The sequence below is a fragment of the Enhydra lutris genome, unplaced genomic scaffold, assembly GCF_002288905.1.
Source record: "Enhydra lutris kenyoni isolate GAN:26980312 unplaced genomic scaffold, ASM228890v2 scaffoldscaffold39, whole genome shotgun sequence".
Lineage (NCBI taxonomy): Eukaryota > Metazoa > Chordata > Mammalia > Carnivora > Mustelidae > Enhydra > Enhydra lutris.
The window spans coordinates 25,350,525-25,356,524 of NW_019154123.1; the positions used below are offsets into that span (position 1 = coordinate 25,350,525).

The 6,000-nt window shown below is 39.7% G+C and overlaps 1 protein-coding gene across 2 annotated transcripts in view; it reads right to left on the minus strand.

Moving 5' to 3' along the window:
- Positions 1-6,000, minus strand: part of LOC111155146 (3-hydroxyacyl-CoA dehydratase 2) — a 128,221-nt gene that overhangs the window by 92,992 nt on the left and 29,229 nt on the right. The window lies entirely within an intron of this gene.

The window sequence follows — 6,000 nt, forward strand, 5'->3', positions numbered from 1 at the left end:
CAGGTGGTGGTTTCGGTAAAGATAGAATCTAAGGAGCTGGGTTCGAGATGGTGGTGTAGCAAGACCTGAACTCACCTCCTCTGTGGATACAAATCTACAGCTAATTGTAGAATAATCCTTCCTAAAAGGGACCTGAAAGGTCAATGAACAGGAGCCTTCACAACAAAGAATAAAAAGATAGCAGCAGGATGGGAAAGAGGGGCAGAAACACAGACTGGCTAGGGAATAAAACAAACCCAGCTATGGTGGGTCACAATTGGGAGGGGCATCAAAAGTATAGATTTTTCCCAGAGGATCAAAGGTACCTGAGTTCTATGTCTGGCACCCAAATCCTTAGATCCTGCACAGGAGAGACGAGCCCCCAAAACACTAGGTTCTGAAAATCAATACGAACCACCTTTACAAGGTCTATAAAGCTGCAGGAAACAGAAAACCTGATCTTAAAGGGCCCATACACAGACTCACTCATCCCAGAAACCAGTGTAAAACATCAACTTGAAGCGTACATAGAGCACAGATTAAGGAGAATCATTTGCTAACCTTAAAAGCATCTGCCTGAAGAGGCAGGAAACAGCAGGGACTCTCTCTGGAAACTGACACCAGTGGGAGCAATTTTTGCAATTCAAGTCTACCTTACTAATGTGGGTGCTGGTGGGCACCATTTTGGAATTCCTCTAAAATTCTAGTAACAGTGGGAATACCCTGCAGAGCACCCAGCCCACAGACACCCTGCAGTAGCTGCAGATACCTGCAGCCCAACCAAGTGTCAGAGTAGCCCACTAACCACAGCCCCAGGCCCTGGCACAGCAGGAGGGCACGCACAGCCCACAAAGGAGACACCCCTTGAGCACCTGGTTTTGATGACTGAGAGACTGTATTTCTGGGCCAAACAGTACCATAAGATCACTCATTCAAGACTGGGAGAGGTAGCTGACTTACCTCATCCAGAGAAACAAACACAAAGAGTTAGGCAAGATGAGACAGAGTAATATGTTCCAAAGAAAAGAACATGACAAAAATCTCAGAAAAAGAACCAAATGAATCAGAGATAAGCAATCAGCCTGATTTAAAAAGTTCAAAGAAATTATCATATAGATGCTCAGTAAACTCAGTAGAAAACTGGTTGAACACAATGAGAACTTAAACAAAGATATAGAAAATTTACGAAAGTACCAAACAGAACTTTGAAAAATAAACTGGAAGGGTTCAAAAGCAGACTGGATGAAGTAGAAGAATGCATCAGCAAGCTGGAAGACAAAGCAAGGGAATTTGCCCAGAAAGAATAGCAAAATGAAACTAAAAAATTGAGACGAGTCAAACAGATAGAGGGGATGAAGAAGCTCAAACTTTCGGTTATAAAATAAATTAAGGATTCCAAACACCTACAAATCCAAGAGAAGAGAAGAAGAGTGGCAATTCTAGAAACAGAAAATCAACCACATTCTGAAAGGTAGGAACGGTGGAGAAGTGAATCCAAAGTGACGGGAAGATAGACCCCGGCGGGAGGGGCCGGCTCCCAGCAAGCAGCCGAGCAACAGAGCACAAAATCAGAACTTTTAAAAGTCTGATTCACTGAGGGACATCGCTCCAGAGGCTAAGCTAGGGTGAAGCCCAGGTGGGGACAGTGTGGTGTCAGGTCCCACGGGGTCACAGAAGGTTCAGGGGTGTCTGAGTGTCCTAGAGCTCACAGGTATTAGAGCAGGGAAGCTGGCTATAGAGACAGAGCCGGGGAGTGAACTCTCAATTTGGGATTACCTTGAACCGTAATCCGTGGCACAGTCAGACCACTGCTCTGTGAGCAGGGACCCCACAAAAGCTGGGGAGAACCCCCCCACCAGAAGAGTGGCAGGGATCTGCTGGGTTTGGAGACTCCAGGTGGGGCTGTGTTGCCACAGACACTTAGTCACAGGCTGCGTGAACTTGGAATACAACCAGAGGCCAGAGAGACGGGAGTGATTGAGCGCTTTTCTCTTAGGGCGCACTGAGGACTGGGGCCCTGAGCTCTTGGCTCTTCCGGGCCGGGGATTGGGAGGCCGCCATTTTCATTCTCGTCCTCCAGAACTCTATGGAAAGTGTTCAGGGAACAAAAGCTCCCAAAAGCGAGCCCACACGGATCACTTAGCCCGGCCCCTGGTAAGGGTGGTGCAATTCCGCCTCAGGCAAAGACACTTGAGAATCACTACAACAGGCCCCTCCCCCAGAAGATGTGGAAGAAATCAAGCCAAGACCAAGTTCACTTACCGAGGAGAACAGCAGAATTCCAGAGGAGGAGAAAGCAAAGCACGGAATTCATGGCTTTCTCCCCATGATTCTTTAGTCTTGCAAAGTTAATTAATTTTTTTAATTTTATTTTTTTCTTATTCTAAAATTTTTTTAACTTTTACTCTTTTCCTCTTTTAACATTTTTAAACTAGTTTATCTTAACAATATCTTTCATAAATCTTTTCTGAACCTTCATTATTTAGTCATATTTTATCCTTCATTGTATCTAACTTTATATTTTGTATACACATAGGGTTTTTTCTTCTAAAAAAATCTGGGATACAACTTCTTCTAATAGATCAAAATATACTCTAAATCTAGCACAGGGCTTCGTTCTAGTCTACACCCTGAGCAAATTCTCTCTACTTTCTTTTTCTTTATTCTCCCAACCAACTTATCAACTCCTTTTTTAGAGATTTTTTTAAAAAATTTTCATCTTTACAGTCATATTCCATCCCTTCATCATGTTTACCTTTATTTTGTGTATATACACACAAAATAAGGGTATATATGTATATATATACATATGTATACACACACACACACACACACACACACACATATATGTTTTTCATTCTTTAAAACTTTGAGAGGTAGTTTCTTCTAAGAGACCAAAATACTCCCAAAATTAAGTGGGTGACTCTGTTCTATTCACCAGTCTAATATATATATTTTCTTTTTTATATTTTTTCCTTTTTAAAAATTTTTTTCTTCTGAACTTCTTTTTACTCTCTTCCTTCCCCCCACAATTTGGGATCTCTTCCAACTGGTTAAAGCACATTTTCCTGAGGTCTTTGCCACCCTTTTAATATTTTATGCTCTCCTTCATATACTCTTATCTGGATGAAATGACAAGGAGGAAAAACTCACCACAAAAAAAAGAACAAGAGGCAATACTGAAGTATAGGGACCTAATCAATATGGACATTGGTAATAAGTCAGATCTAGAGTTCAGAATGATGATTCTCAAAGTGCTAGCTGGGCTCGAAAAAGGCACAGAAGATATTAGAGAAACCCTGTCTGGAGAAATATAAGCCCTTTCTGGAGAAATAAAAGAACTAAAATCTAACCAAGTTGAAATAAAAAAAGCTATTAATGAGGTGCAATCAAAAATGGAGGCTCTCACTGCTAGGATAAATGAGGCAGAAGAGAGAATTAGTGATATAGAAGACCAAATGACAGAGAATAAAGAAGCTGAGCAAAAGAGAGACAAACAACTACTGGACCACAAGGGGAGAATTCGAGAGATAAATGATACCATAAGATGAAACAACATTAGAATAACTGGGATTCCAGAAGAAGAAGAAAGAGAGAGGGGAGCAGAAGGTATATTGGAGAAAATTACTGTAGAGAATTTCCCTAATACGGCACATGGAACAAGCATCAAAATCCAGGAGGTGAAGAGAACACCCCTCCAAATCGATAAAAATAGGTCCGCACCCCATCATCTAATAGTAAAATTTACAAGTCTTAGTGACAAAGAGAAAATCCTGAAAGCAGCCCGGGACAAGAAGTCTATAACATACAACGGTAAAAATATTAGATTGGCAACAGACTTATCCACAGAGACCTGTCAGGCCAGAAAGGCATGATATATTCAGAGAACTAAATGAGAAAAACATGCAGCGAAGAATACTATATCCAACTTGGCTATCATTGAAAATAGAAGGAGAGATAAAAAGCTTCCAGGACAAACAAAAGCTAAAAGAATTTGTAAACACCAAACCAGCTCTACAGGAAATATTGAAAGGGGTCCTCTAAGCAAAGAGAGAGCCTAAAAGAAGTAGATCAGAAAGGAAAAGAGACAATATACAGTAATAGTCACCTTAGAGGCAATACAATGGCACTAAATTCATATCTCTCAATAGTTACCCTGAAAGTAAATGGGCTAAATGCCCCAATCAAAAGACACAAGGTATAAGAATGGATAAAAAAGATAAGACCCATCAATATGCTGTCTATAAGAAACTCATTTTACACCCAGAGACACCTCCAAATTTAAAGTGAGGGGGTGGAAAACAATTTACCATGCTAATGGACATCAAAAGACAGCTGGGGTGGCAATCCTTATATCAGATCAACTAGATTTTAAGCCAAAGACTATAATAAGAGATGAGGAAGGACACTATATCATACTCAAAGGGTCTGTCCAACAAGAAGATCTAACAATTTTAAATATCTATGCCCCTAACATGGGAGCAGCCAACTATGTAAACCAATTAATAACAAAATCAAAGAAACACATCGACAATAACATAAGAATAGTAGGGAACTATAACACTTCCCTCATTGAAATGGATAGGTCATCCAAGGAAAAGATCAACAAGGAAATAAAGGCCTTAAATGACACAATGGACCAGATGGACATCACAGATATATTCAGAACATTCCATCCCAAAGCAACAGAATACACATTCTTCTCTAGTGCACGTGGAACATTCTTCAGAATAGATCACATCCTGGGTTATAAATCAGGTCTCACCCGGTATCAAAAGATTGGGATCATTCCCGGGATATTTTCAGACCACAACGCTCTGAAGCTAAAACTCAATCACAAGTGGAAATTTGGAAAGAACCCAAATACATGGAGACTAAAGAGCATCCTTCTAAAGAATGAATGGGTCAACCAGGAAATTAAGGAAGAATTGAAAAAAATTCATGGAAACAAATGATAATGAAAACACAACAGTTCAAAATCTGTGGGACACAGCAAAGGCAGTCCTGAGAGGAAAATTTATAGCGGTACAAGCCTTTCTCAAGAAACAAGAAAGGTCTCAAATACACAACCTAACCCTACACCTAAAGGAGCTGGAGAAAGAACAACAAAGAAAGCCTAGCAGGAGAAGAGAAATAATAAAGATCAGAGCAGAAAGCAATGAAATAAAAACCAAAAAAACAATGGAACAAATCAACGAAACTAGGAGCTGGTTCTTTGAAAGAATTAATAAATTGATAAACCCCTGGCCAGACTTATCAAAAAGAAAAGAGAACGGACCCAAATAAATAAAATCATGAATGAAAGAGGAGATAGCACAATCAACACCAAAGAAATACAAACAATTATAAGAACATATTATGAGCAACTATACGCCAGCAAATTTGACAATCTGGAAGAAATGGATGCACTCCTAGAGACATATAAACTACCACAACTGAACCAGGAAGAAATAGAAAACCTGAACAGACCCAAAACCAGTAAGGAGATTGAAAGAGTCCTCAAAAATCTCCAAACAAACAAAAGCCCTGGGCCAGACGGCTTCCCAGGAGAATTCTACCAAACATTTAAAGAAGAATTAATTCCTATTCTCCTGAATCTGTTCCAAAAAACAGAAATGGAAGGAAAACTCATTTTATGAGGCCAGCATTAACTTGATCCCAAAACCAGACAAAGATCCCATCAAAAAAGGGAATTACAGACTAATATCCTTGATGAACACAAATGTGAAAATTCTCACCAAAATACTAGACAATAGGATCCAACAGTATATTAAAAGGATTATTCACCACGACCAAGTGGGATTTATTCCAGGGCTGCAAGGTTGGTTCAACATCTGCAAATCAATCAATGTGATATAATACATTAATAAAAGAAAGGACAAGAACCATATGATACTCTCAATAGATGCTGAAAAAGCATTTGACAAAGTACAGCATCCTTTCTTGATCAAAACTCTTCAAAGTGTAGAGATAGAGGGTACATACCTCAATATCATCAAAGCCATCTATGAAAAACCCACA